The 5,149-nt window shown below is 48.6% G+C and overlaps 1 long non-coding RNA gene across 7 annotated transcripts; it reads right to left on the bottom strand.

The window, feature by feature from the left end:
- Positions 1-177: 177 nt before the first annotated feature.
- On the bottom strand, positions 178-2,089 carry LOC127918856 (uncharacterized). 7 transcript variants are annotated; one of them, XR_008101074.1, is made up of 4 exons: positions 1,984-2,089; positions 1,384-1,833; positions 1,034-1,283; positions 178-983 (listed from the first exon to the last, which is right to left on the bottom strand). It is a non-coding gene; the product is annotated as an uncharacterized LOC127918856 (long non-coding RNA). The 7 variants fall into 7 exon arrangements; XR_008101077.1 differs by having other exon boundaries at positions 1,084-1,283; XR_008101078.1 differs by having other exon boundaries at positions 1,434-1,833.
- Between the last annotated feature and the right edge of the window lie 3,060 nt (positions 2,090-5,149).

The raw sequence follows: 5,149 nt of genomic DNA, 5'->3' as shown, positions 1-5,149 counted from the left end.
AGGTACTTGGAGTCAAACAGACAGGCCTGGATGAGATCTTTAAGGTCAGGGACCTCCCAAGGTACTTGGAGTCAAACAGACAGGCCTGGATGAGATCTTTAAGATCCCCAAGGGACCTCAGCCTCAAGGTACTTGGAGTCAAACAGACAAGATGAGATCTTTAAGGTCAGGGCCCTCCCCAAGGTACTTGGAGTCAAACAGACAGGATGACATCTTTAAGGTCAGGGACCTCAGCAAGGTACTTGGAGTCAAACAGACAGACCTGGATGAGATCATTAAGGTCAGGGACCTCAGCAAGGTACTTGGAGTCAAACAGACAGGATGACATCTTTAAGGTCAGGGACCTCAGCAAGGTACTTGGAGTAAAACAGACAGGATGAGATCTTTATGGTCAGGGCCCTCCCCAAGGTACTTGGAGTCAAACAGACAGGATGAGATCTTTAAGGTCAGGGCCCTCAGCAAGGTACTTGGAGTAAAACAGACAGGATGAGATCTTTACGGTCAGGGCCCTCCCCAAGGTACTTGGAGTCAAACAGACAGGATGAGATCTTTAAGGTCAGGGCCCTCAGCAAGGTACTTGAAGTCAAACAGACAGGATGAGATCTTTAAGGTCAGGGCCCTCAGCAAGGTACTTGGAGTAAAACAGACAGGATGAGATCTTTACGGTCAGGGCCCTCCCCAAGGTACTTGGAGTCAAACAGACAGGATGAGATCTTTAAGGTCAGGGCCCTCAGCAAGGTACTTGGAGTCAAACAGACAGGATGAGATCTTTAAGGTCAGGGCCCTCCCCAAGGTACTTGGAGTCAAACAGACAGGATGAGATCTTTAAGGTCAGGGTCCTCAGCAAGGTACTTGGAGTCAAACAGACAGGCCTGGATGAGATCTTTAAGGTCAGGGCCCTCCCCAAGCCACCCCCTGTCCCTGGACGTTGACCTACTCTCCTCTGGTAGTTTAAGGTCAGGACCCTGTCCCTGGACGTTGACCTACTCTCCTCTGGTAGTTTAAGGTCAGGACCCTGTCCCTGGACGTTGACCTTCTCTCCTCTGGTAGTTTAAGGTCAGGACCCTGTCCCTGGACGTTGACCTTCTCTCCTCTGGTAGTTTAAGGTCAGGACCCTGTCCCTGGACGTTGACCTTCTCTCCTCTGGTAGTTTAAGGTCAGGACCCTGTCCCTGGACGTTGACCTTCTCTCCTCTGGTAGTTTAAGGTCAGGACCCTGTCCCTGGACGTTGACCTTCTCTCCTCTGGTAGTTTAAGGTCAGGACCCTGTCCCTGGACGTTGACCTACTCTCCTCTGGTAGTTTAAGGTCAGGACCCTGTCCCTGGACGTTGACCTAATCTCCTCTGGTAGTTTAAGGTCAGGACCCTGTCCCTGGACATTGACCTTCTCTCCTCTGGTAGTTTAAGGTCAGGACCCTGTCCCTGGACGTTGACCTTCTCTCCTCTGGTAGTTTAAGGTCAGGACCCTGTCCCTGGACATTGACCTTCTCTCCTCTGGTAGTTTAAGGTCAGGACCCTGTCCCTGGACGTTGACCTTCTCTCCTCTGGTAGTTTAAGGTCAGGACCCTGTCCCTGGACATTGACCTTCTCTCCTCTGGTAGTTTAAGGTCAGGACCCTGTCCCTGGACGTTGACCTTCTCTCCTCTGGTAGTTTAAGGTCAGGACCCTGTCCCTGGACGTTGACCTTCTCTCCTCTGGTAGTTTAAGGTCAGGACCCTGTCCCTGGACGTTGACCTTCTCTCCTCTGGTAGTTTAAGGTCAGGACCCTGTCCCTGGACGTTGACCTTCTCTCCTCTGGTAGTTTAAGGTCAGGACCCTGTCCCTGGACGTTGACCTACTCCCCTCTGGTAGTTTAAGGTCAGGACCCTGTCCTTGGACGTTGACCTTCTCTCCTCTGGTAGTTTAAGGTCAGGACCCTGTCCCTGGACGTTGACCTTCTGTCCTCTGGTAGTTTAAGGTCAGGACCCTGTCCCTGGACGTTGACCTTCTCTCCTCTGGTAGTTTAAGGTCAGGACCCTGTCCCTGGACGTTGACCTTCTCTCCTCTGGTAGTTTAAGGTCAGGACCCTGTCCCTGGACGTTGACCTTCTCTCCTCTGGTAGTTTAAGGTCAGGACCCTGTCCCTGGACGTTGACCTTCTCTCCTCTGGTAGTTTAAGGTCAGGACCCTGTCCCTGGACGTTGACCTACTCCCCTCTGGGCGCAGGTATAGGGCACCCCTCAGCAGGAAAAACAGAACTAGACAATCATTTGTGCCAGGTGTGATATCCCTCCTCAATAGCTTGAGCTAATGTTCCTATAGACCCAGTAAGGCCAGCAGGCTAATGTTCCTATAGACTCAGTAAGACCAGCAGGCTAATGTTCCTATAGACCCAGTAAGACCAGCAGGCTAATGTTCCTATAGACCCAGTAAGACCAGCAGGCTAATGTTCATATAGACTCAGTAAGACCAGCAGGCTAATGTTCCTATAGACCCAGTAAGACCAGCAGGCTAATGTTCCTATAGACCCAGTAAGACCAGCAGGCTAATGTTCCTATAGACCCAGTAAGACCAGCAGGCTAATGTTCCTATAGACCCAGTAAGACCAGCAGGCTAATGTTCCTATAGACTCAGTAAGACCAGCAGGCTAATGTTCCTATAGACCCAGTAAGACCAGCAGGCTAATGTTCCTATAGACCCAGTAAGACCAGCAGGCTAATGTTCCTATAGACTCAGTAAGACCAGCAGGCTAATGTTCCTATAGACCCAGTAAGACCAGCAGGCTAATGTTCCTATAGACTCAGTAAGACCAGCAGGCTAATGTTCCTATAGACTCAGTAAGACCAGCAGGCTAATGTTCCTATAGACTCAGTAAGACCAGCAGGCTAATGTTCCTGTAGACCCAGTAAGACCAGCAGGCTAATGTTCCTATAGACTCAGTAAGACCAGCAGGCTAATGTTCCTATAGACCCAGTAAGACCAGCAGGCTGATGTTCCTATAGACCCGTAAGACCAGCAGGCTGATGTTCCTATAGACTCAGTAAGGACCAGCAGGCTAATGTTCCTATAGACTCAGTAAGACCAGCAGGCTAATGTTCCTATAGACCCAGTAAGACCAGCAGGCTAATGTTCCTATAGACTCAGTAAGACCAGCAGGCTAATGTTCCTATAGACTCAGTAAGACCAGCAGGCTAATGTTCCTATAGACCCAGTAAGACCAGCAGGCTAATGTTCCTATAGACTCAGTAAGACCAGCAGGCTAATGTTCCTATAGACCCAGTAAGACCAGCAGGCTAATGTTCCTATAGACCCAGTAAGACCAGCAGGCTAATGTTCCTATAGACTCAGTAAGACCAGCAGGCTAATGTTCCTATAGACTCAGTAAGACCAGCAGGCTAATGTTCCTATAGACTCAGTAAGACCAGCAGGCTAATGTTCCTATAGACCCAGTAAGACCAGCAGGCTAATGTTCCTATAGACTCAGTAAGACCAGCAGGCTAATGTTCCTATCCACCCAGTAAGACCAGCAGGCTAATGTTCCTATAGACTCAGTAAGACCAGCAGGCTAATGTTCCTATAGACTCAGTAAGGCCAGCAGGCTAATGTTCCTATAGACCCAGTAAGACCAGCAGCCTAATGTTCCTATAGACTCAGTAAGACCAGCAGGCTAATGTTCCTATAGACTCAGTAGGACCAGCAGCCTAATGTTCCTATAGACCAACAGGCTAATGTTCCTATAGACCCAGTAAGACCAGCAGCCTAATGTTCCTATAGACTCAGTAAGGCCAGCAGGCTAATGTTCCTATAGACCCAGTAAGACCAGTAGGCTAATGTTCCTATAGACCCAGTAAGACCAACAGGCTAATGTTCCTATAGACCCAGTAAGACCAGCAGGCTAATGTTCCTATAGACTCAGTAAGACCAGCAGGCTAATGTTCCTGTAGACCCAGTAAGACCAGCAGGCTAATGTTCCTATAGACTCAGTAAGACCAGCAGGCTAATGTTCCTATAGGCCCAGTAAGACCAGCAGGCTAATGTTCCTATAGACTCAGTAAGACCAGCAGGCTAATGTTCCTGTAGACCCAGTAAGACCAGCAGGCTAATGTTCCTATAGACTCAGTAAGACCAGCAGGCTAAGGTTCCTATAGACCCAGTAAGACCAGCAGCCTAATGTTCCTATAGACTCAGTAAGACCAGCAGGCTAATGTTCCTATAGACCCAGTAAGACCAGCAGGCTAATGTTCCTATAGACTCAGTAAGACCAGCAGGCTAATGTTCCTATAGACCCAGTAAGACCAGCAGGCTAATGTTCCTATAGACCCAGTAAGACCAGCAGGCTAATGTTCCTATAGACCCAGTAAGACCAGCAGGCTAATGTTCCTATAGACTCAGTAAGACCAGCAGGCTAATGTTCCTATAGACTCAGTAAGACCAGCAGGCTAATGTTCCTATAGACTCAGTAAGACCAGCAGGCTAATGTTCCTATAGACCCAGTAAGACCAGCAGGCTAATGTTCCTATAGACTCAGTAAGACCAGCAGGCTAATGTTCCTATAGACCCAGTAAGACCAGCAGGCTAATGTTCCTATAGACTCAGTAAGACCAGCAGGCTAATGTTCCTATAGACTCAGTAAGGCCAGCAGGCTAATGTTCCTATAGACCCAGTAAGACCAGCAGGCTAATGTTCCTATAGACTCAGTAAGACCAGCAGGCTAATGTTCCTATAGACTCAGTAGGACCAGCAGCCTAATGTTCCTATAGACCAACAGGCTAATGTTCCTATAGACCCAGTAAGACCAGCAGCCTAATGTTCCTATAGACTCAGTAAGGCCAGCAGGCTAATGTTCCTATAGACCCAGTAAGACCAGTAGGCTAATGTTCCTATAGACCCAGTAAGACCAACAGGCTAATGTTCCTATAGACCCAGTAAGACCAGCAGGCTAATGTTCCTATAGACTCAGTAAGACCAGCAGGCTAATGTTCCTATAGACCCAGTAAGACCAGCAGGCTAATGTTCCTATAGACTCAGTAAGACCAGCAGGCTAATGTTCCTATAGGCCCAGTAAGACCAGCAGGCTAATGTTCCTATAGACTCAGTAAGACCAGCAGGCTAATGTTCCTATAGACCCAGTAAGACCAGCAGGCTAATGTTCCTATAGACTCAGTAAGACCA

The sequence above is a fragment of the Oncorhynchus keta genome, unplaced genomic scaffold (genome assembly GCF_023373465.1).
Source record: "Oncorhynchus keta strain PuntledgeMale-10-30-2019 unplaced genomic scaffold, Oket_V2 Un_contig_1511_pilon_pilon, whole genome shotgun sequence".
Lineage (NCBI taxonomy): Eukaryota > Metazoa > Chordata > Actinopteri > Salmoniformes > Salmonidae > Oncorhynchus > Oncorhynchus keta.
Note: the sequence above shows the minus strand (reverse complement) of the source record. Positions and strands in the feature narration are given on the sequence as shown.